Consider the following 26,820-nt stretch of genomic DNA (forward strand, 5'->3'; position numbering starts at 1 on the left):
GGCAACAGGGAATGGACCACTTGATGATTACCTGTTCTGTTCATTCCCTCTAGCACACCTGGCATTGACCACTGTTGGAAGACAGGATACTTTGGTCTGACCCAGTATGGCTGTTCTTATGTCTCTATTGAGTCCATGATTTTTATGGTCTTGCAAAGTTATGAATTTAAGCTCCCATGCTTGTCTTTTGTAAGTGTTGTGCAAGTTTCTTTTCAGAATGAGGACTGAGAGGTCAGCTGTAGAGTGATTGCTTTGTGAAAAGTGTTCATTCAGAGGTGATATTGTCACAACCTCAGGGGTTCCCCAGGGAAGGCAGATCAGCACTGCATGTTGCTAATGCTGTTGCAAGCATCGCAAAGCATTTTGGGGAGGGTAAAAGGTGTGAGTGAAGAGTGAAAGATTCTTTTGCAGGCTGCAAGAGGCCAAAGGGGGAAGGAGAAAGAGAGCAGAGAATGGGTTAACTCAACACTGCAGCTAGCAAGCTCAGTCCAAAGATAAGACGCTGGCTCCAGCCCAAGGACGCTGCTCACAGTCGAGACTTGGCTGACAGCTGAGAAAGATGGGGGGTGTGAACGTGTCTGAGCAGCCATAAGAAAGAAAAACCCAACTGCACAGACCTGCAAGGCAGCGAGGCCAACAAAGAAGAAAACAAGGTCTAAAACTGCAGAGATTGAAAACACCGGTGAGACAGCAAGAGGTGGAGCCGAGCCTTGTGGCCCTGGAGCCGGGGTGTTTTGAGAAAACTAAAGACACATGGAAAGCCAGTTTGGACTGGCACAGAGGGCACCAGGAGCAGAGGTCCCTGAACAAAGCATCCTCCCTCCCCTCAAAGAGCCTGGGACTTAAAACCCTCCTGACAGCTGGAGCAAGTTGGAGATCACAGCGAATCTTTGGATGACCTGGGCCCAGGACAGCACTCCTGTCCACCCTTTCCCCCCTCTTCTTACATTACCCTCAGGTCATTGGCCAGCTTTGGGTCGGGCGTATGTGAGTATGAAAGTGGGTCAGGGCTTGGGGCACTAATGCTTTCTTCCTTCCTTTGAATGATGTGGAAGCATTTCCAGCCCTGTCCGTGGGTATTTTATTATTTTATCAATAAAGCTTTAAAATTTAGACACTTGGTGTGTTACGTCATCTCCTCCCTTAACGATCCTGTGGCCTTAGACTGATCATCTGATGCTTCAGGCAGATTGGTAACAGAAATCTGTCACAATATGGTGTTTCTATCTTATTTTCCTATGTGAGTTCATTTGAGGGTGTAGAGGTTGTCTGGTTTCACCAGTTGCTATAGAGGCATTTAGTGCACTGGATGAGGTTCACTACATGTTGTGATAGACATGTATAAGACTCATTAATCTTGAAAGGTGTATTGTGTGGGGTGTTAATCATTGTAGCATTGGAGATATGTCTCCAGGTTTCACACCCCTTGTTCTGGCAGGGGCTGGTTCCGCTTTGAGTTGGTGGGTCCTGGTCTATGGGGAGCTTTCGTCTCCTGATGAGCTTGGGGATTGTTTGAAGGCCAGAAGAGGGGACTCAGGACAGAAAACAGGACTGAAGATTAGCAAATATAAAAAAAAATTTAATCCTCAGACTCCAGTCTGAGGTCACGAGTTAGTAGGTTTCTTTTCTGACAATACCATTACAACATAATTACCCACGTGCTATGTTTAAAAATGGGTCAAATCAGCTGTAAATCCACAAAATCATTTTGTATTAATGTTTAAAATCAAATTAATGCACCATTCATTTATGGCTCATAAATACAAAGACCTCTGCATAACCTTGATAGAGGAATTTTAAAGATGACCCTGTTTAAATTCTAAAATATTTCCACAGAAAATTTTAGAAGTAATAGCATAGCTCAATGCACAAGCCATTAAGTCAGTGTTTAACCACTGCATAAGATTAAAGTGATTCAGCACAGCATAACTCTTTCTACAGGCCCTTTTATACACAAGGATGTCAGAACTAATTTATTATTTCTATTAGTAAACACACCCATTCTGTTATATACCCCAGACCATACAACTTTACCCTGTCCTCCCAGGCTACCACCCTTCCATCACTCCCTTAATACACCCTTTACCAAACTAACTTCTCCTAACACAATCAACTACTACAAACATCCACAACTATGTGTATGTATATTATTTGAGGTGGAATCTGAATCTTATTGATTGTTGTAAGATTCTGGAATCTAAAGCTTATTGATTGTTGTAAGATTCCTTCATTGTAATTCAGCTAGGTTCTACATATCCATTTATTTTCCTCAGAAGCAATCCCTCCTGCCCTTTCTAGGTCCTTTAATCACCGATGGGCAATGCAATTCAATTAAGGCATACTGTACCAGTGACTCAGGTCCCCAGGATTTAGACTTCAGTTTCAGAGCTCTGTTTTTTTAAACTATATAAGATTGGTGAGAACATCAAAATCTCTTCGCATTGGTCTAACTGTTCCCACTGATTTCAATAGGATGTTTAGCATTTTTAACAATAGTGAGCACTTTTGAATTAACACTTATTGTCCCGTTTTTCATACTTAGGGTGGGATTATTTCCCCAAAACTTTGAATAGAAACCTTCAGACTCTTGACCTATTTGTATGCATTGTCTTAAAACACTTGGATTTGCTCCAAACTGTTCCAAATCATCTCCAGAAAGTCATTCTATAAACATTTGTTCTTCCCAGTGCTATTTCCAACTTGTTTGGTGAAATTACTGATTTTGAAATAATAAATTGCTTTAGGCAACACATAATTTCTCCATTATGATTTATATCAGGAAAACCAATCAAGTGAAAAACACTAAATTATTTGTGAATGTCTTTAATAAAGTATATATATATACATATATATATTTTACACTAAAATTTTACAGCAATATTAAATCTCATTAAATGCCTCATAAAGCAAGACATTAAGTAGATGACAAGTCATTCTTCTGCCCTCACTGTCACGAATCCCTGTTTTTGTTTGCAAATGGTTATTTGGCCCATGTGATGGGATAATGATATTAGATGTGCTCTCAAATGTTTGGGAAGGTCAAATGAAAGCTGAAAAATCCTCTCCATTGATGATTTAGTGTAAATGAATTTAGAGTCCTGTTTGACATAATCCCCAACTCAGAGACAGTCAGACATTTCCCGTGACTCAGTTGGAGCTGCCCTCATCCCTGCACAAGCACAGTTTTGTCTGTGTTTTAGAATCACTTTGCCGTTTATTGAGAACATTTACGAGCATTAAGTTCCATTTAGAAGAAATCAGAGGCAACAATTAGAGACTGAATTGATAGCTAGCATGGTAACAGAGATCTCTTCTAAAGTATTGTCTGGAGCAGCACTTGGCCAGTTTCTGGAGATTAATATAATTTTAAATATCCTGCTAGATGTATATCATTAAATGCCCACTGAAGTCAGTTGGAATATTTCTACTCACTTCAACGGGCTTTGGATCAGTCTCAGTGATATCATACCAAGCCAGATATTACACAGATAGCGTTAGGGTCACATGGAAAATATGAGTTTGCTCCTTATCAGGCAAATCAGAGGAGCTTGCAATGTGACTTGAGAAACGACTAGGCAGAGTGTTTTGGGCAGCATTCAGGACACAGAGGCCAGACTGTATCACTTTATGATGCAGAAAGTGTATTGTCCTTTGCCCTTATGTGTCTGCCAAGATTGTACCTAGTATGCTGCTTTCAGCTCTGACCATCTCATTACCAGAAAGATATGGACAAACTGGACTGAGGTCAGAGAAAATTATGGGGAGTCTAATTAATGAGGTAATTAAAAGCATTGATTAGTGAAGTAACAACTAAAGGGTGACAGATATCTACAAATGTGTGAAGAATCAAGGAGGGAGAGGAACTGTTTAGCATGGGTTCAGAAGGGTATAATTAGAAGTAATGGAATGAAGTTAGGAAATGAGAAATAGGAATCAGAAAACCAACTCCCTCATAGTGCTATATAGTCTTTAAGGAAACTGCTTCACTCTCCAGTACTACAATGGACAGCACACTTGAAAAACTGATTAAAAATCCTGCACTTGCAATGGGAAGATTAATTGACCTATTGGTTCTTCTTTATTTCTAGTGTATTACTCTATGGCATAAGAATCAATGATGATCCATCAGTTAGGTTAGCATCTGGCTTACTTTACATTTATTTTAAAATATGCCTCCTGCCACTCACTGTGTCCAGTATACAGTGCCATTCAAACAGGGCCTCGAGAAACTAATTCTTCCAAAGAGTACAGGTTCTGTCTTGGGAACAAGAAAATGTGTTTCTAGATGCTGACTATGTTATCAAGTAAACCACGTCAATATGAGCCCCTGTCTTCAGAACAATGATTGTCCTGGGAAGAACACTGAGGCTTTACAAGCCTGTCACTTAAAAACATCCCCATTCCGTTTTGACACTGATTTGGTGCAGCATCGGAGATTGAAAAAGAAAGCTTTGCAAAGCAGCATCCCTGCAGAACTCAGCAAATCTTAAACGAGATGCTGGCATTTCTAAACAGAATTTCTGTGTTTTGTATCAATGATTCTCAACCTGGCACATGGGTACACCAATCGATACTCATCATCAGCTCTGATGGGGTCAGGAGCAGTGGAGACACCATCTGGGACCAGGGAGGAGAAATCCCAGGTGGGAGCAGCTAAGGCAATGTTTCACATGACCCCCGTTATTTCCTTTGATCTCAGTGTGTGCGGGGGGGCGGGCAATGGGCAGTTTATTTTCTCTTCCCAGCCTTCTTCCTTGTGCTCAATATATTGGGAGGGGTCACGTGCTGATCTGGGACTAGGACTCCAGAACCTGTCCTACCTAGTGTTGCTGCCACTGGGTGGTGGGTGTGTTGCTGAGTTCAGGTGATCAACTCCCATTTGGTGGTGGAGTGGGTATATGTGTGCAGGGTTTGATACCATTTGATGACTAGACAGGGAAGCCATTCAGGCTTCCTGTGTCAGCCCCTCTCTTTATCTAGTTGCCAGATCTCGGATGATACCAGGAGCTGAGCTGATTGCCAGTTCTGGGGCCTAGAACGGATTTTTATCATATGCCAACAATGACAAATTGCTGTGGTGATTTTTTCACCTTCCATCCAGCATTCAGGAGCTCTGGATTGGAGGGGGAGAGGTAAATAGGCTTGTTCCAGTGCATTTCCTGCGTTAGAAAGTGTCCAACTGAGGTCCCTGTAACTCAGCATTGGTCACAGGCACAGCAATGCCTCTGTGTCTCGCGCAGCTAGAGGCTCACCTCATCTTCTCTCTCCTACCTCCAGTGAGAGGAGGTGGTTGGGACTCTAGGTTCCAGCTAGGATCCTCTGGCAGAACTGAGGATATAGAGGGAGCACAGCCTTCATGCTCACCCTCAGGGACCATTCAGAACTGCACTGCAAAATAATAGCAGGCAGGTTTGAGGTGGTTACCAGAGTTTGGTAATAATCTAAAAATATAATTGAAGTATCTGAATTTAACTATATTATCATGTCCACATCAATGGTTCAATTTGCAATATCTTGAATGCATTAAACTGTTTGCAAGTAATATCCATAGGAAGATTATTACCCCAAATACTAGAAGTTTCTACTAAAAATCTCTTCCATGTACTATAGTGCTCAGAGGAGTGCATACTCAGACAATTTGGGGTGATGTAGCCAAACAAAGGTCTCTGATGTTTTTCTATTTATATATCTTCATACATGAGTTTGTTTATATTTAAATATACATATTAAAATTAGTTCAACCAAAAAAACTCACTGATTCAAAAGTTAAATCCACAAATCACTTTTGAGAATCAAAGAATTTGATCTTTGCTTGCTGTACAGGAATAAAAAAGTAAATACTGGAGGCATAAAACAGCGACATTTTAAAAGAAGGATAATAATAAATGTATTATTTCTATGCAAGGCTATCCAACCTGATAAAATTCAGGAAGATTAGAGTTTAAAAAGTTAGTAAATCATCAGAAAATCTATTTCTTCAATATAAAAGCCCTTTGACCTGATGCAAGGACCACTGGAATCAGTGAAAAGAACCCCATTGATTCCAATGGGCTATGGATTAGACCCATTATGAACAAAAGATAGAAATAACAACTAAAGGATGCAAGGGGGAGGAGGGCCAAGAAATAAGGGGAATAAAAGTCACACTTTCAAATATGGCCTTTAAAAACCACCTATGTAGGCTTTTGTGTACTGACCAACTTGTTGGGTAGCCACTCTGTGTACACAGTTTGCACCTGCAGATAGATTTTCAGAGGAACCTAAAGGAATCAAGCTCCCACCTCCCAGTGCAATTCAGTTGGAGTTGGGCATCTTACTCCGTTGGGCTCTTTTCAAAAATCTCAGCCACAATCCATTGCACAGGCAGAACTGAGGACACCAGTGTCAGAATCTGGGTTGAGATCACTTTGGGGAATTTAATCCAAGAGACTCAGCAACAGCAAGTCTCAACATACTTTCCCAAATGCAAAAGGTAGTCTCCGAAAACAAATATTAAGCACCTAAAAATAGGAGGTTGGGGATGTTAGCTAGAATGCCTTTTTCTAAAATATATCCATTTACATAAAGACAAATAACGTCTCAAACTCTCCTTTTGTTTGTGAGTCTGGAGTAAAGGTGGGACAAGTCATTTTGAAGAGTTGGAGTACTTCCAAAAATTAGGGTGAAGTAAGGGTTACATGTCAGCATATTGTAAAGCACTGTATCAGAAACCCAGAGTCTGTCCTCATTCCCACCGAATAGGCACTGTTCGCCAGTTTAGCTAAGGGCATTGGCAACAATGTTTGATACACATCTAAAGGGCAAATGCAGCACTGGTCATTACTCCTACCCCTGGCAGACAGACAGCTGAAGGGATTCTTTCATAAAGCAGCAGCGCTGGAAGTCTATCATCTTCCTCTTTCACCTCATTTCCCAAACCACATACCACAAGCACCAATTGACAGCAAATCTTACTGAGTGTGCACTATTCCGGAGAGAGAGAAAGCTAAAGAGAGCTTTCAGGAGAACTTCCGTTCTCTCTTTTCAATGAATTCAAGAACTGAGTTTAAAACAAATTTATATATAAGACACAAAACCTTCCATCTAACCTTTCTAGCTGGCTCAAAACCTTTGGTACAAGGCTATTAATCAGGTCCCTGCTGAGGCTTTCCTCCAGCAGACTTGCTACCCACACTGCAAACTTCCTAGCCACAGCCCATTTTCTGAAGGCTTGCACTTCCTAGACTCTCTGCCAGCTAAGGAGAGTCTCTCTCTGAGTTTAGGCTGTCCTTCCTAATTCCAAGGAGGCCTGGCTCCAAGCCACATGCTCCCATCATGTGACCAGACTCATTTCCTTCTCCTGGGGAAGCGGACTACATCTGGCACTGGTGAGACTGAGCCTTCCTCCTAAAGGGCCAGCTTACACTTTAACAACAACTGTTTCATGCCTGTGTAACTTTACTGAAGTCACTCACTCCCTGGTATTTCTGCTTTGAAATCAATGGAGAAATGGATATAAAACTGGAGTAGTACAGTGGTGAATTGGGCCTTTATTTAGTCGTGCTGGCCATTGCTACAGTCAGTCCCTCATTTTTATGAGCACAAACATTCACACCTCTTGTCAAAAATATTAAAAAGGGAACAAAAGGAATAAGGTATCTTCCTAAAAATTAATTAATCCTGCATCTTTGTTTCTTTCCTTCTCCTATCGCTAGACACATGGAAATGAAGGGAGCACTGTCATCCTTCAGTGCTCCAGATGGTAGAATTTTGAAAACATGCCACAGGCTGATTGAATTGGCTTGTGGCACTAAAACTTTAAACCTTGAAATTCCTGTCTAATTTCAAAGTCTTTCAAAATGAACAGCTATAAAGATAAAAGGGTAATTTGAAGCCACAGTTTGTTGGGAACATTCTGTAGGTACATTAGAACATTCCATTGAGGATCCTTGTTAGCTAGCGAGTTTCATCTGGTTAATTTGATAACAATATGGGAAGATTATAACATTTGCACATCCACTTGCCTGCGGACATGGCTTAGGCTACATAGACTAAACCCAGGAATGCTGGAGGTATTTTCTTTCTTGAATAAAAATTTAGTAACTACCTAAATTCAGGATCTTATTGTTTAACTTTTATTGTACATTCCAGAGGCGAGGGGAAATAGTTACTGAGAATCCTGCTAGTTGTGGATTTTTCATGGCATTCATGATTTTCAAATGCTATAAGTATAGTTACATACAGGAGATGCTCAGCACCTTGCAGGATTGGACCCTGTACATGTGAGCAGTGACCATATCATAGCAATAGCCTGGCTTTAGGATACTCTTTCCTATATTTTTACACAGTAGCACCAAGGAACCAAACAAATGGGTGGTAAATGCTAAATTGCTTATTCACATGCCATTAAATATTCCATGTTAGTACTCCAGTCTTTTAATTCTTATTCATATCTGACTATGCAAGTCTCAAGGAGCCTCTTCAAAACTTAGCCACACAGAATAGTATTAAATATAATATCTAAGAATGAAAAGCTGACATTGATTCATCCTGAATTTGGAAGATTTTTCTATGATCAGACAGTGATTATGAGATACAACTGCTTTTACTTTGACATATCTGCTAGGATATATCAACTTGAGGGAAAGAATACACAAAAGTGGAAGCTTGCATTAAGTAAATGGTAACTGTTATCTGCATGCATTTTTAGTGGTTGCCGCAACACTGTTCAATATTATGTTATGGAAAGTTCTCTGAAGGAGGTGGTGTTTGTTTTTTAATCATTATGATCATTTGGGAGGCAGTGGGTGAATCCCAGTGAGAAACTCCACTATAGTGCATAACTAAAGGCTTCTGGGAATCCTGGCTTACTTGACAGCTGGAAAATGATTTGCAGGGTCTTGTGGATATTTCACATCTGTAGAAGAGGTCATTGGCATATAATGAAGTGTGAAATAGAAAACGTTAATCTCATTTTACCTAGTTTTTCACTAGGAAATTATCTCTCCTTGGGCAATGGATAGTGCCAGACAAATATGGATGAGTCATGATGAAGAAGGTCAGTTGTTGAATGTTTCTTCTTTCCGAAAGAAATGCTCATTTTGTATCTCTTGTGTGCAACATAGAAAAGTTTGGTTTGTGGGGGCTGGATTCCAAGAAACAGAGCATCAGACTGCAATTTGAATAGAAAGGCAATCTTTATATTTGCACTTTTTTGTCCCAGACACATCCACACAGGTGCCTTGACAAAGTATGCTGAATAGGAGCATCATTAAATGTTAATAGCCCCAGTGCTATAGTAAATATCAATTGTGTGATGTCTTGAATTAATTGGTGAAAGCACTTGTTAAGAAAAATATTCTGGAACAGATTTTAGTTCTGCCCTTAATACAGTTCTGCCCTTAATATACTGCTGTAGTGTGCACTGGGAGTGGGGGTGGGGGGATTTCTAAAGCGTCGCGATGTGTTCTGCAGTAACTGGCCCATATAGACCCTGCTGATGCAAACTGAACACTAACACTGTATTAATGTGCACTAGGGAACTTTTAGTTTGCATCAGCAGGGTCTTCATGGGCCAATTATTGCACAACACATCAGTATGCTTTAGAAATCACACCCCTCTCCCCCAATGCGGTAAATACATTGCTGTAGTGTGTACACAAGCCCTTACACTTTTTATTAGGAACTTTGCCCATGTTACAAACCAAATAATTGTTCTTCATTTTCCAACATTCCAAAGCACTTTTATCTTGCATAGTATTATCACATTCTGGCCTGTGATCCTAAAGAGTTAAGATCACTGACCGGCAGTTAGTGCAGTAAAGAATCATTATCTGAAAAAAAAAAAAAATGTAGACTGCAAAATGATGACTGCAGCTTGCCCGAAAATTTTGACATTCAGCATTTTCCCATTTAAAAAGGGTCAGGTTTTTTCATGAATAGTTTTGTGAAACATTTTATCTTCCTCCTATTCCCCCCAAAAATCAGGTCTATTTGTGACAATGGTTCCCGATTCTGTCATCTTAAAGATGTTCATTGGTTATCTTCATATTGAACCAAAACCTGAAGTTACTCAGATAATTCCCATTAGAGATCAGCCTATTTTGTCAAGACATATTTTAATTGTGCTTTTCAATGGGAGCTTAACCTGAGTAAGGACTTCAGGATTTGACCCATAGCATTTAAAACACAATAAAATAAAAGTGCTAAATTCATAATTAATTAATACAAGTGACTGTACTGTGGGGATCTTTTCAGGAAATGTATTAACTCATTCATACTATAAGAAGTGTCAGAACAGCTCCTGATCTGCTATCCTAGAAAAAAGACAATGCTCTATTATGATCTACCTTCCCCTTCCAATTGTTTCCTGTCATTGATCTCCTGTCCTCCCCATCCTGGTCTTGTTAGCTTTCTTCAGACATAAATATCACATAAGAGATATTGATTTACATTAAAGTGTCATACTAATGGAACAAGAGGCAGTAAATAAGCAATAATGATCCACTCAGTTTTGTCTCCATTATCTTCTTTAGAACAAAATGTCTCAGGAGATGATTACCTAATGTATTTAGAGTGCCATGTGATCTAGAGCTATTGTATATGTATTCTTTTTCCAAACTGTGGTAAATATATTTTCAAATATGATCTGATTTATTGACATACTTTAGGTTTTTATTGTACTTCTGTTTACATTTAAAATAACAGCAAAATATATTTATTTTAACAGTATTACAAATACCATACCAGCATATTAACCGAGAATCAACACTACACAACGGAGATTGACAGTGGGATGGCCCTATACTTGTCCTCGATTGGTTGGATAAAACTCTGGCATTCAACTGGTATCTTGTCTATCTCAGTGCTCCTGCTGTTACTACCATGAGAGGGGCTGCAACAATGATAGTAAGGGTGGGATTTTTTGGGTGTGTGTGGGGGGAGGGCAGGAGAGACGCTAGTGTAGATAAAAAGCATAAAAGAATAGAGAGAATAATCATTTAACAGCTAGATTCTGATACCCTTACTCACAGAGACGAGTGTTTACTTCACAGGTAGTTTCATATGGTTCAGTGGGATTATTTGAGAAGTAGTATACTATCCAGTATGAGTAAGGGTATCACAATCTGTCTCCTAATAAGAAAGCAGATTTTTGATCCAAATAAAAACAAAGGGTTAAATAATAATAGTGATTTAACAGCAACTATTGAGCAAGAAACATATTGCAAGTCTCTGCTCCCTACTGTGAAACAATAAACAGTTGTTGAGCCAATGTAATCTTTTAATTTGTCCACCCATTAAACAAGATAAAAAAGCAACCCTTGTCACAAAAGATTGATACGAAAGTTCCCCAAATCATTTCAAAACACACCCTTCATCCAACTCACATGAAGTCTTTCTTAGCTAATAGTTTAGCCTAACAGGATATACCTTCTTCAAACTGGTCATTAAACATCACTCTAACTAGCATCCACTAGTTATGCAACACATTATAGAAACGAACATAAGAACGGCCATACTGGGTCAGACCAATGATCCATCTAGCCCAGTATCCTGTCTTCCGACAGTGGCCAATGCCAGCTGTCCCAGAGGGAATGAACAGAACAGATAATCATAAAGTGATCCATTCCCTGTCACCCATTCCCAGCTTCTGGCAAACAGAGGCTAGAGACACCATCCCTGCCCATCCTGGCTAATAGCCACTGATGGACCTATCCTCCAATCCAATATATATATTGGATTGGAGATATTGGTGGTAAAGTGAAAAACTAGCTGTCAACCTCACGCTGACCCGATTTCTGAGATTGCTCAGAATGAAGGACAGAAGATTACAATGATCTGGGAGTCATTAATGTGTTTCAAAATTCCTAAAAACCTCTGTTGTAGAATTCCCCATTTCTAATATTAATTTTATAATGACAATACTAGGCTGAAATCCTGGTCCCACTGACATCAGTGGCAAGACTTCCATTGACTTAAGTGGGGCCAGGATTTTACCCCAGGGGAGCTGGGGGAGGAGGCCATACACAAAGATAAATGTATGTCTAACTTGAGTGACTTCCCTCAGTTTGGTATTCACTTGCAGATTTTTCCTTTGTAATTGTACTGCATGTATGTTGAAAGCTTGGCTTTCACCGTGAATTGTGAAAGTACTCTGCAGTCTCTAACCTTCTGCATGATTTTACAAATCCTGTAAACTCATGTTTAATGGTCAACTAAGGACAGCTCATCTCACACCCCTCGCTGCACTGCTGAATTAGCAATGTTGGAAACCCCTGCAACCATGAGGTGAAAGATGTTGAAATGCTTACCTAGCTCTGAAGGATGCAGGGGCATGTCAGAGGATGCCAGGGTTAGAGCAGTTGGGAAGAGGAAAGGAATCCATTAAATCATGCCAGGTGTTTATGAATTTCAACCTGTTTCTCACTGTGTAGTTCCTTTGGAAGTATTAAGTGTCTCAGAAGCTACCTATTCATATTAAAGCATACGCTGTTCAAAAGGGAATGAAAACACTGACACAAAAAGACTTATTTGAATTTAATAGCTATCCTCCACAGAAACTGCATCCATTCTGCAAATTCTTGGGGAAAAAACCCAACTATTTTAATTGCAAATCAAATCAGAACAAGCTAGTTTGTGTACATTCAGACTACAGACTGCCCTGCGCTACAGTTGACCAGTAGATAATTTTAGTTTCAGCTGCATATTAGTCTGCATTAAAACAGCCAAGTGGCTAAATAACTGCCAGTACTACCAAAATACCTGGTTAACCTATACCATGCTGTTTTCCAAAATAAGTTAAAAATGGGATGGAACATACTCAGATGTCCAAAACCTGTCAAAATATGAGTGCATAAGATAATGTCCAGAATTTCCAATGCTAGGGGACACAAATATAGAAATATGAGAAGATGAGTTGTAAAGGACCATGTTAGTTTCTTAATTGAACTAGGAAATTAGAAAAGGACCATGCCATGATTTTTTCCCATTTGTGACAACACTGAAGCTGAAGGAGTGTTTTTACAATGCCGCTCCTAAAGTAATCTCATTTTGTCAATTGTTTTTTGGTTTGGTTTGCAAACAAGTATGTTGTCATGGTCTGATTTTCATAGGTGCTGAGCTCCTGCAACTCTTTTTGACTTAAAGAGGTCAGAGTATTCAGCACTTCCAAAAAAAAAAAAAAAATCGGCCCAAGCCAGTTGGCATGATTCTCAATTGCATGAAGGCCTCCTTATACTGCTTTGTAAAGGTGCCAGAAAGTGGGTGCATATAGCTCCCTGAGAATACCCCTTGTGCAGCAGGCTTCCCTGGCTGGCAAACAAGTGTCATGAGGGCTCTGGACCAGCCCCGTTTTCAGCCTTCAGCGTAGGGGACAGATTGTGGGTATGTCCAGGCCTGTACAGAGTGCTACTGGGGGGTATTCTTTGCTTCCTGGGGTTAACAGGGGCTAGAGCAGGGGTGGGCAAACTTTTTGGCCCGAGGGCCACATCTGGGTATGGAAATTGTATGGTGGGCCATGAATGCTCACAAAATTGGGGGTTGGGGTGTAGCTCTGGCTGGGGGTGCAGGTTCTGGAGTGTGGCTAGAAATGAGGAGTTCAGGGCAGGGGGTTGGGATGTGAGGGAGGGGAGAAGATGAGGACTCTGGCTGGAGGTGCTTGCTCTGGGGTGGGGCTGGGGGTGCAGGAAGGTGCTCCAGGCTGGGACTGAGGGGTTTGGAGGGTGGGAGGGGGATCAGCGCTGGGGTTGGGATGTGGGAGGGGTTCAGGGGTGCAGGCTCTGGGTGGCGCTTACCTCAAGCAGCTCCCAGAAGCAGCAGCATGTCTCCCCTCCAGCTCCTACACCAAGGCATGGCCAGGCGGCTCTGCGCGCTGCCCTGTCCGTAGGCGCTGCCCCTGCAGCTCCTATTGACCATGGTTCCCAGCCAATGGGAGCTGCGGGGGCAGCGCTTGGGGTGGGGGCAGCATGCGGAGCCCCCCGGCTATCCCCACATGTAGGAGCCAGAGGGGGAACATGCTGCTGCTTCCAGGAGCCATGCGGAGTGGGGCAAGCACAAAGAAGAATACATGTGTCATGGGGCCAATATACCCCATCCCCCTTTCGGATGGGGCAAAGGCACTGCGGCCCCGTGGTTACGTCTGCCCACCTGCCCTTTGTCTCAGGGCAATATGGTCCAATGGCCAGATGCAGTATGGCCTACAGCCAGAGTCAATCTAGTCACTCTTGACATCAGGGTGGTGCGGCCTAATTGTCAGAGTCAATATGGCTGCCCTTGCTGTCAGGGCAGTACGGCTGTAACGATGCTGCCTCTGGTGGGACACAACTGAGAATATCAATTCAGGACAAATTGCTCAGAGCATGGCATTTACAGCCCAAAGCTGGAGTTCCTTTACTATTAAGGCACACCAAGCCAGCCAGCCAGAGAGTACTTCGGTCTCACCCCACTGGCTAACCATAAGTCATACAAGCAAATCCCGTAGACGCTCCAGTTTCCACCACCAGTGCCACTCGTTATGGGGATGACTAGTTATGAAAATCAATACCCCAGTAAAAGAAATAAGGTTCTCCCGATCCCAAAGGGCCAAGCCCCAGACCCAGGTCAATATACAGTTCAGATCTCATCCACAAATCATGCTTGTTGCGAATCCTTTAGAATCTAAAATCTAAAGGTTTATTCATAAAAAGAAAGAAATATAGATGAGAGTTAAAACTGGTTAAATGGAATCAATGACATACAGTAATGGCAAAGTTCTTGGTTCAGGCTTGTAGCAGTGTTGGAATAAACTGCAGGTTCAAATCACGTCTCTGGAGTACATCCACAGCTGGGATGGGTCATTTAGTCCTTTGTTCAGAGCTTCAGTTTGTAGCAAGGTTCCTCCAGAGGCAAGAAGCAGGATTGAAGATGAAATGGAGATGATGATGATGATGATGCCTTTTATAGTCCTTTTGCCATGTGGCTTGTGCTTTCTTTGTTCCAACCACAAGCCACCCAGCACATGGCATGGAAAAATCATAGAGTTCTGTCCATAGGCATGTCCCTGCATGCCTTGCTGAGTCACAAGGTGTATCTGCCTTCTCTCAGTGGGTCAGTTGTATAGCTTATGTTCCTTAATGGGCCATCAAGCAGGCTAGGCAGTGCTAATGCCAAATTGTCTGGGGTGTACCCAGAAGCATACTGCGAGTTTGAACTACAGACAGTATAGAGCCAACACTTATAACTTTAAATAGAAAAATGATACATGCATACAGATAGCATAATCATAACCAGCAAATCATAACCTCCTCATAGACACCTCACTTGACCTCCCCGTACAAGATTTGGTGCCACTATAGGACCTCAGTTGCAACAATGATCTATACAGTCACAGTTCATGTCAAGAATGTCACAACAGCCTAATGCAGTGGTTCCTAAACTTTTTCTGCCGCTTGTGCAGGGAAAGCCCCTGGCAGGCCGGGCCGGTTTGTTTACCTACCGCGTCTGCAGGTTCGGCCGATTGCGGCTCCCAGTGGCCGTGGTTCACTGCTTCAGGCCAATGGGAGCTGCTGGAAGTGGCGCAGGCTGAGGGATGTACTGGCCGCCGCTTCCAGCAGCCCCCATTGGCCTGGAGCAGTGAGCCGCGGCCACTGGGACGATCGGCCAAACCTGCGGACGCAGCAGGTAAACAAACCAGCCCAGCCCGCCAGGGGCTTTCCCTGCACCAGAGGCGGAACAAGTTTGAGAACCACTGACCCAATGGTTAAAATCAATACAAGTGCCCGCTCACTAGGACTGTATGGCCTACTGGCCAGAGTCACTGCAATTGCCCTCTCACTTGGGCTGTATGGCCTAGGGACCAGAGGCAATAAGGTTGCCCTCCTTAGCAGGGTTATGCGGCCTAATGGTCAGAGTTGGGGAAGTGGGCCACCCCCTCGGGGGATGGGTGGACGGGTTACAGAGACCCGGGCTCTCCCTCTCCACCAGATCCTAGCCCAGGGCCCTGGTAGTGGCAAGTGTGCGTGCCACTGAGTTGGCGGGGATCTGGCAGAAACACACCAACTCAAAACCTGGTTCATTAACCAGTCCACTACCTACTTTCCCTGGGTTTCTTCCTACCGTATCCCCTGATGATGTGACCTTGACGTCTTCAGGTTCCTCATGCTGTGCTACCCCCAGTGACTCTGGCCTCCACAGGGCGTCCACAGGTATCTGGGCGTTTGCCTGGGTCTCGGCATCTCTGGCTCCCACAGCCTGGGGCTTTGGCTGCTCCCAGGCTGGAGCCAGCAGCGTTCATCCTTCTTTTCCAGCAGTCAGCCTAGAAAGAGCTGGGCTGCTCTCTTTTATACTGAGGCAGTACTTGGAGCATGCCCAGTAAGGGGATGGAGAGAAGCTTCCTCTGTCCAGACTGTGAGGTTAACCCCTTCTTGTCCAATCTGGGGCCAGTACACCCCACCACAACATGGTCAATCAATTGTTACAAATTGTTAGCGTCCAACAGTTCAATACCTTGTTTATAATCATAGTTTATAACAGCTTCTAACTATCTATTACATGCTATTTGTGTTTGTGACATGTTTATAACGTACATTAAACATTTATAAACCCTTTATAAGCCTTTTATAAACATATTCTTAACATAAAGTGCAAACAAGCTACTTTAATTTAAAAAAAAAACAAAACAGCAACACTTTTGTAGAGAAGTGGGCTCACTGGCCAGCATGCCCTCTCACGACAAGGCATGGTATAGCAGGCTCTCCTCCTCTGGAGCATTCTGCAGTGGTCTGCTTTTTCTCATGACTTGGCCCTTGGGCCTGGTCACATTCATTTCCACCTCTTCTGGTGGGACAGAAAGTCCCATACACCATCGTCTAAAACCTTATTCCAGGCTTTCAGCTCCAACTCTGAGCCCAGTCATCCTCACATAACTTTGCCCTTGTATCAGGAGGGGTTTAACACCATCTTCCTTGGTGGCCAGTACAGGAACCCAGGCTGTCCCTTTACTACAAATTCCAGCCAAGGCACCCCTGTGGCAAGCAGCTAAGGTCTGCTTCTCCAGAGTCTCTGCTGCCTCGCTGCACTACTTTCTGGCAGTAGCCGATCTCTTCTAGGCCCTTTTCTGGTCTCTGCAGAGTTCTTTTCAGCTTCTTGTACAAAGGAACACCTCCCAGGGCTTTCTTCCTGGAGATTCAGCTTCTCCCCTATTGTGAGGAATCACTATAGAATCATAGAAGAATCATAGTAGATTAGGGTTGGAAGAGACCTTAGGAGGTCATCTAGTCCAACCCCCTGCTCAAAGCAGGACACCACTGTGGTTGCATCACCCCTGGGTTTCCCAGTATCTCTCTTGATCCTTCTCCAGTGTTCCCTTCTCAGAAGAGAAAAAAAGAGAATAGCCTTGAAGGCTTTCTCCCTCTTCTTTTTTTTTTTTTTTGGTTAGCCCCATCCATCACAGCTAGGACTCCTTCTTAATTGTCCTAACCCACCTTCCAGGTGCAAGCAAGTGAACAAATTGCTCTCTGGTTCCAGTTAACCCTTTCACTGCCACCCTTTCACTGCCACACACACAGCGCATCACCATTAAGCATTTAAGCATTTTCCAGAAAACAATACAAAAATGCTACCTCCCCCTTACTCAGACAAATTCCACCTACTTCAGATGACTTCAGTGGAACTGTTAGTATAACTAAGGTGAACAGGATTTGATATTGTCTAATATATAAGAGCCTATATATTCTGATATTTGTTTTCTGCATAGTAAATGCAGAAATAAGTAATAATCTGAGCACAACAGAGTTTAATAGAAAAGTTTTTGTCTAGGGGGAAAACATAATCAAGAACAATAATTAATTTTGCGTAGTAAATTAATTAGGTACTACATTCTCTCCACTTTTCATCTTCATTACCAAGCTATACAAGTGAATCATATTAATGATCCTGCTTGAAATTCCTCTGACATTGCTGATTTATTAAAGCATGGAAGATGGATGCAGAATATCTATGTCAGCAACGTGGTTGGCAGATCTTATGTTTCACTCAAGATGCTGTCAACATAAAATAAAAAAACACAGATGTTACAGTCTCAGCAATGTTACAATCTCAGCAATACACTCTGTACCTCTTTGTATAGTTATTACAAAGTAAATTTGCAGTAAATAAGGATGAGATCTTAAAGAGCTAATCATTATATATATATAGTACCTTATGTTCAATATTTAGACTCTGTGCCCTGGTCAACCTTCACTGTTTGTTGCATGTTCACTAAAATTAAGGCTCTTTTTAGCTATATTCTAAGGATTCTAAAGGAAATATGTAAACAAATATTCCTGAGTAGTTGAAAGACTTCACAGTAAGGGCTAGATTAAAGAAAACTGCAGATGCTGCACAAGTAGTTCATACCATTCAAAATCCAGTCGCAGAACCTTTCCTTCTTTTGGCCTTGGGTATTAAGCATATATCTATTTCTGTTATCATTATACCCCACTGGCAACTTAAATTCATCTCTGTCAAATTTTAAATGGGTTTTGGAATGCAATTATATTTCTCATGTTTATTCATGGGTAACTTTTGAGTTGGTCCCCACAAGAGAGAAGGATTTAGCAAATATTCTGAGTTTATCCTATATCTACCTTTTGGACTTTACAACTAGGTATCATTAAAAATCAAAATGTGCTTCAAGTTACATACAAAGATAAACACCTAAAAATAAGGGGATTATCAAAATGGTAAAAAAAATATGGTTAAGAAACTATTCAAATGACTCACGTTCAGTGCTCACATCTTTCTATGTTTCATCTTAAAAGTTCAGTTAACAAACGGTTTAACCTATTGTCTCAAAGGCTGAAGATCTTTGTAATAGGTAAACGTGGTTTCCATTTTGGTAGCAAAACAACCCCAAATAGATTGAGGCTGACTAAGGGCTTGTCTGCATAGGGAAATTGACTGGTTATTCTGCTGCAGCTATCCTGGCATAACTCCCCTGTGACTTTATTCCAGAATAATTATTCTACTGTAGCTATGTCAGTCAATTTCCCTGTGCAGACAAGCCTTGAAAAGGATTGGGGGGAGGGGGACGGACGGATTTATTTGCGTATCTCCCAGGACCACATAACCAAGCCAATATGAGTTTTGAAAGACGGACAAATCACATGTTCTTACAAAAAGGACATTAATGTGTTTGGGCTGGAGATAAGACACAAGCACAGCAGCCGAAAGCAGTGCCTGAGAGAAGGAGGAAAGAATATCTGAAATCCAGGCACTTTCTCTGTGTATGCGTTGATGCTGCTTTTCCTGCTAATCCATTTTTGTTGCTGGCAACTTCAAAAAGTATTTTCCATTATAGAAGTCATTTATATAGGCTAACCTGCCATGCTGTTTTCAAATCTGGCCACCTTATCTTAAAACAAGTTATAGAAGAGTTCAGAAATGGGTAATAAAAAGGAGTAGAGTCCTGGAAAGACTTCACATGAGGAGGGATTGAAAAGACCGAGACTGTTCAGAGAGAAGACAAATAAGACAGGACATGATAGAGTTGTAGAAAATGATGAATAGCGAATAAACTCATTTGGTAGCTTTAGCAAACAACATTAGAGGAGCAATCAGCAGATGCTAAGATGCAGGCTACGTGAATCAAGTTTGTGAAATGTGGGATTACAAAGGCACAAAGGGAATTCTTCCAGACTTCTGGGATGTCTTGTGGTGCAAGGGGAGTTTGAGACAAAGCCCAAATGGAGTATCTCTGGCCTGCAATTAAAGCTTGTAACCCCAATGGTATTGCACTGGGTAAGAGGGGCTTTTAAAGCCAAAGGTCAGTTTGGACCCGTTCTTTGTGCAAGCCAGTACTTTTCCCTCGTGGCTAAAATCTCTCATTCCAAAACCTAAACTTTTGCATTAAAAAAAAATATTAAGGCCAACATTTTAAATCTGGTTGCTTAAAGTTAGGCTCCCAAATCCATATTTAGGCAACTAAATATTATAGTATAGGTTTCCAGAGTTACTCGAGTGCTCTGAATCTACAATCAATAGTGCAATACTGAGACCGGATAGGAAGATTCCAGATATATTGATCTGATTAATTATATGTACCTGAAAAGGCTCAAATTGTGCTTCTTTCCTTCCCCTCCCTTCCCCAGCAGGAATTCCTCTTCATAGGCAGCTAAGGGCCATCAGATCCCAAAACATATTAGTAATGCCTGATATTCATTGGACTATGTTCTGGTACTCACCCCAAAATCACTTTGAAATTAACTTTATTTATTAGTTGTTCTGTGTGGTTTATAAATAAAGTAAGAGTTAGATGGATCCACAGATTTGGAAATTCTAAATGTAATGTAATTTGGAAGCTTAGGGTAAAATATACTTACATTGAGGTACCCCTCTATTTTATAGACCTGCATTAATTTATTTTTTTTACTTTAGACCATAACTTTTGCTGTACTAGGGATTGCATTGACAACATGGCAGGAGCCCAAATGCTGCACCTAATCTGCGTCTACATTTACACAGAATTTTAATGAAAAATAAATACAGTTATTTTATTAATATAGAGTGATGTACTGTAAGTGCATGCAGAACTTCACATAAAGTAGACACAATATGCTTTGAAGATTTCAAGGTGTGGAGTGTCCATGAAAAGACGAAAGTCAACTTCCTGAGATCCAGCTGTATCTTAGAGGTGGCCATGTGCACTGCAGAATGCAAGTCCAAGTCTGCTAGTTGATCATGGGGATATGTTCAGATTAGCTGCCTTCTCCTATAACTCTAGCAAGCATTTATGGAACTCCAAAGGGTTTCCTTCACAAAACGGGTATTGAAGCATTGTGAATATGCTCTAGAGAACTTTGGTTTCAGCTTCAAGGTGATCTAAAAATGGACCTGCAAAGAACCAACATTTTGAACCCATCAAGGGAACAAAGTTGAAGCTAATATAATCAGCAGTAAAATAGTTTACATTCCATTTAGATGAATAAGGACTGTACATACCATCTCAGATCTATTATTTCAGGCCATCAGCTTCCCAGATTAAAACTTTGCTACAATGGCTCATGTCAAGATTCCTTCCCCACTCTGAACTCTAGGGTACAGATGTGGGGACCTGCATGAAAAACCCCCTAAGCTTATTTTTATCAGCTTAGGTTAAAAACTCCCCAAGGTACTAACTATTTTACCTTTTGCCCTTGGACTTTAATGCTGCCACCACCAAGCGTCTAACAAATATATAACAGGGAAAGAGCCCGCTTGGAAACGTCTTTCCCCCCAAAATCCTCCCAAACGCTACACCCCCTTTCCTGGGGAAGGCTTGATAAAAATCCTCACCAATTTGCATAGGTGAACACAGACCCAAACCCTTGGATCTTAAGAACAAGGAAAAAGCAATCAGGTTCTTAAAAGAAGAATTTTAATTGAAGAAAAAGTAAAAGAATCACCTCTGTAAAATCAGGATGGTAAATACCTTACAGGGTAATCAGATTCAAAACATAGAGAATCCCTCTAGGCAAAACCTTAAATTACAAAAAGACACACAAACAGGAATATACATTCCATCCAGCACAACTTATTTTATCAGCCATTTAAACAAAACAGAATCTAACGCATATCTAACTAGATTGCTTATTAACCCTTTACAGGAGTTCTGACCTGCATTCCTGCTCTGGTCCCGGCAAAAGCAACACACAGACAGAGAGAACCCTTTGTTTCCCCCTCCTCCAGCTTTGAAAGTATCTTGTCTCCTCATTGGTCATTTTGGTCAGGTGCCAGCGAGGTTATCCTAGCTTCTTAACCCTTTACAGGTGAAAGGGTTTTTCCTCTGGCCAGGAGGGATTTAAAGGTGGTTAGCCTTCCCTTTATATTTATGACAGCTCACAATCACATGCTTTTTGGTAAGGGCCAGAAGTTTGCTTTTTAAAAAAATGAAAGCATCCATTCTGAAGAAACTGACTTGTGTTTCTGATGGGCTGAAATTTGTGGAGCACAGTTTCAGAGATATTTATGTATGTAACAATTTATTCCTTATGGACAATAAAAGTTAATGAGGAAAATAAGCCTAACAAAGCATGTTAATAATAAGTAGAAATGGAAAGCATAATAAATAAGGATGAACAAATTAATTAGGGCAAATAAAAGCAAAACCCAATCCTGAGCCAAACCAACATTATTCAGATTCAGACTGGTTTGGATATTCTCCCCCATCTAGAACATAGTTCCTAAATGTGGCTGCTCTTTGTACATCACATGCAGATTTCCCTTTTTTGAAGAACTGGGGCCTAAAATTGCCTCCTGATGTGTGAAATCTAACCCAAAGAAACAAGGGTAGTCCAAATAAAGCACTGTGCTAAAACATACAATCCTTACATAATCTTCAACATGCATACTACTTAATGCATATCCACAGATTGCCATTATTAAGCTATCAGGAGATGCCAATGTTTACCACACAGTGGCATCTGAGAAACCACAATATTTTCCTAGACTTAGAATACCACATAACTATACTATCCCTGATGCCACAATGTTAAATGTAGTATATGTTGACTTCTTATAGGACAACCTGTGCGTGCATATTATTCTGCCTTTGTATATTGTGTGTAACTTGCCTTATTTACTGACTGTGTTTGGTAGAATTTGAAGTTAATGCATAAAGTTAGGCACCTTCATAGTCTTTGCAGGACCCGGGCCTTAGTTTGTCATTTTTCTTTGGTAAGTGACCATCAGAGTTTTCCTAAATTAAAGAAACTCCGCCAAATCCTTGGCTGGTGTAACTGGCATAGTTCCTCTGAAGTTAATCGAGCCACACTACTCTACACATGCGGAGGATCTGGACCAATATGTCCTATGTTAAATAAACTGTAACATTGATGATAAAACACAGTCCTAACTGGGAGCCACTTCCTCTTCCTATTGGAGTCAATGGGGGTTTTGCCATTAATTGAGTGAAAGGAGGATGAAGCCTGAAAGCTGGAGAGAGATGTGAAAGACCCAGTATTTGCAGGTCCAGCACTGCACTTTTTCTGTAAGCTGTCAATACAGTCTTCAGTGCACTACCATGTGGTAATGTGGTCAGACTAATATGCTCATTCCACCTTTGCTTTACTTTTAAAGTGTCCTACCTACAGAGCTGCAATAGGCTGTGTGACCTGTTCCAATACATCTATGTTAAAAATCTACCTCAGTGTATTTTTATATTTGTTTCCTTGTTAGGTCTTGGCCATTGATACTTTCCAAGTTGATTTAAAAAAGCAACTGGGAGTTTGTCTGCTTCTTTTTGGTGAGATCTGTGTGCTACATGAAACATACATATTTGCTGAGAATGAGACTACTAGCAGGGGAGTAGTCAGGATTTACTATATTTACTACCTTGTAAATTCAGGCAGGATTCTGCATATTGCCAGAATAAGTGCTCTCTTGCAATTTGTGTTCTATCTTTTCATTCCCTCACCCTGGATTCCTTCCTGAAAACAGTCCTCACACACACACCAGAGGCAAGTTCAACACCATAGGCTTTCTTTACAACATACTTTACAAGTGTTTGTTCCACACAGCATTTAGCGGTTCCACAAGCTTTTACTTACTACCAAGGCACAGGACAGGAGGGGGAGACAGATTAGATTTTGGGCTCCTTCGTTCTTCGTTCCAGCCTTCCCTCCCTTCCCCTCTCTCTTTCAACCATCCTCAGCTGAGGAGTTGAATCCTCTTTTTGCTTGTTTAATCACCTGTCACTTAATCAATTATTTCATCCCTTTGGCTCAGGTAGGGGATGCTTACCACGTACAAAGAGTGGTGAATTAGCCCTAAGCCACTCACACTGTGTCATGCCGTTACAAGCAGTGCTGGAATTGCTGCCAACATTCTGCTGAAACCAGAAAGTGAAGAAAAATGTAAAAACAGAGGAAGAGACAATAAAAATGGACCTAAACTATTCTGAACCTCAAAAAGAAAAAAAAAATTGGGTGTGATCTGAACTTTCTCCAAAACGTCAGATAAGTTCTTTTTCAACTGAACCAGTGCACATATCTTGTAAGAGTCCAGCACTTATAAACAGGTGGTTAATGATTATAGAGTATAATGGTCATAGGAGCAGTTCTAAAATCTCCATGGTCGTTCCTGGAAGTTCTTGTAACAAATACTTGAAGTGCTACTATGACTACTATCTGTTTTCAAACTAGCACCGTTTTCTAATTATCTTCGTAAATATTTTCCTAAAAATACCATCATTATGGAAATGAAATAATTTCAAATGCATTCCTATGACAATAGATATGGAAAGGTTTGATTAAGCATTCTCTTTCCCTTGGTGACTCTATATATGACATATCTATGAAGATACGTATACATATATTTATGGAGTTTATACAAGAATGGATGTCAAATTATATCCTTCTAGTTGTTTCAAAACTGACCATCTATGGTTATGAACCTATGTTCCATTCCTTTTGATTGATCTCATTCTATCCCTCATCTAATAGGTTTATTTTATTTTTGCGTTATTCTTGCTATTCAAACTGCCTATTGGATACTCTAATTACACAAGCTTACAATATAAAATAATATAGTCACTGCAGGATGAGCTAAGGATGGAGTAAGCCCTGAAACAGTGAAAATATCATAAAGAACATTGAAGAAATTGATACAAAAGGCTGAGGAGATTCATGGTAGAAATTATGTAAAACAAAATTGGCACCATATGACTCTATACACAGATAAATATTTATACATTAGACAAGTAGGGATAGATGCACTGCAGGTCACATGTACAGGAAAGTACATGATGAACCTAGAAAAAGTAAGCGTAGGAATAGAAGAATAGTAGCATTAGTCAGAAGGGGAAAGCAGACATGGGGCCAAGTTCTCTGCGGGCACAGTTCCTTTGGCTTCAGTGGAGATACACCAGCAGAGAATTTGACTCAGTGTGTCATGCTTGCAGCTAAAATCATCATCAATAGTTTAGAAGACCAGAGAGTGGTCAAAAAGCAATTATATTTACAGTAAAGGCATTAACATTAGGGTTAGGAACATTGTCTGTAAAACACCCAATACTGGCCTTTCCACAGTAGCTTTGGGTTCTCTTTCCTGATACCTCAGCTAGCAAATAAACAGTAGATATTGGCTGCAGTTGAATTTAATATAATCATTTATTGACCAAAGAAGTACATATTGAGCAAAGCTTCGGCAATGTCAGTATTTAATGTGAGCAACAATAAATCTGGCTGAAGAAAACTAGAAGTCAATATATGTATTGCTACATATATTGTATTTTAAAAAGTAGTCCTGACATGGATATTGATCTAATTTTATGTAAGCTCTTGGGATTTTTTAAGTCAAGTTAGAAGGCAGTATAGCCATGCTGTAGGTAATACGTTCCATTTTCTTACATTTATTATCATAGTGGTGCCCTACTGGAAAAAAAGCTCATTGGACAGCAACGCTGAATAATGCTTTCTATTATAGATGCACAAACACTGAAGAAAACAATTGTGAGCGTTCATTCGATTTTAAAAATGATGTGCTCCAGCAACAATTACATATCTATAGCATCTAAGTGATCAAGTTATCATGAATGTATTCAGATAGTGAATTTTAAACTCACATATACAAGAATTTGCACTGGAAACTGAATATGTCTCTACGTAAAAGAATAAATGGACACAAATCAGACATCAAGAATTATAACATTCAAAAACCAGTCAGAGAACACTTCAATCTCTCTGGTCACTCGATTACAGACCTAAAAGTCACAATTCTTCAACAAAAAAAACTTCAGAAACAGACTCCAACAAGAGACTGCTGAATTGGAATTAATTTGCAAACTGGACACCATTACATTAGGCTTGAATAAAGACTGGGAGTGGATGCTCAAATAAATTTGTTAGTCTCTAAGGTGCCACAAGTACTCCTTTTCTTTTTGCGGATACAGACTAACATGGCTGCTACTCTGAAACCTGAATATTTTACATGGTATAGGACACTATATGGCACAATAAGGGGACAGAGGTCCCAAACTTCCTTACAAGGCTTTTGAGATAGAAACAATTAAATAGGAAAGATATAAATTGTATCACACCATTAGCAGCTAGAACTCCACATACAGAATAATGATATTTCTAGGAGTTATCATGAGCTAGGCCTCAAAAAACATGAGATTGCCTGAAAAATCATGAAGAAAAAAATAAAATTTTAGGTTCTCTATATTCACCTTCTGTTTTCTAAGCCTTTAGGGTTGACATTTTCAAGATTTTCTCTTCAAACTTTCTTCCTGTAAATGAAAGCTGAGAGTCTCATTTAATCACATGACTCCAGTAGCTGGAGCTTTAAGAAAACACACCAAATATCTCAAGACTTGTGGGTAAAATCTCAAACTACTCAAATTACAAACTGGAGGTGCCTTCCTGAGCTACAAGTAACAAAGGGAGAGAGTGGCCCCAGTGAGTTTATCTTCACTAAACTGCTGCACCAATGCAGCTGCACTACTGTAGTGCTTTAGTGAAGATGCTACTATGTCAGTGGGAGAACTTCTCTCATAAGCATAGTTAATTCACCTCCCCGAGAGGCGATACCTGTGTTGATGGGAGAAGCTCTCCCGTTCACATAGCGCTGTCTCAGTATAACCGCATTGTTCAGGGGTGTGGATTTTTCACACCCCTGAGCAATGTAGTTATTCTAATATAGGTCTGTAGTATAGACCTGGCCTGTGCCACCTTTTGCAAGAGTGCAGTACACAGTTCCAACCACAATTAATTAAAGGTGCTCAGCTCTTCTGAAAAATCATTTTCAATTAGGTGTCTAAATATGAAGTTAAAAACCTGATATTAGGCATCCAAGTTTGAAAACTATGGCCTTATCCATTTATAAAATGGGTATACATCAATGGGAATT

The 26,820-nt window shown here is 40.8% G+C and overlaps 1 long non-coding RNA gene across 1 annotated transcript in view; it reads left to right on the top strand.

The window, feature by feature from the left end:
• The first annotated feature begins 594 nt into the window (after nucleotides 1-594).
• Nucleotides 595-26,820, top strand: part of LOC122462448 — a 42,166-nt gene continuing 15,940 nt past the window's right edge. The window contains exons 1-2 of the long non-coding RNA XR_006284981.1: nucleotides 595-9,037; nucleotides 10,709-10,887. This is a non-coding gene — a long non-coding RNA (uncharacterized LOC122462448). The remainder of the gene's footprint in view (nucleotides 9,038-10,708; nucleotides 10,888-26,820) is intronic.

The sequence above is a fragment of the Chelonia mydas genome, chromosome 11, assembly GCF_015237465.2.
Source record: "Chelonia mydas isolate rCheMyd1 chromosome 11, rCheMyd1.pri.v2, whole genome shotgun sequence".
In the NCBI taxonomy this organism is placed as follows: Eukaryota; Metazoa; Chordata; order Testudines; family Cheloniidae; genus Chelonia; species Chelonia mydas.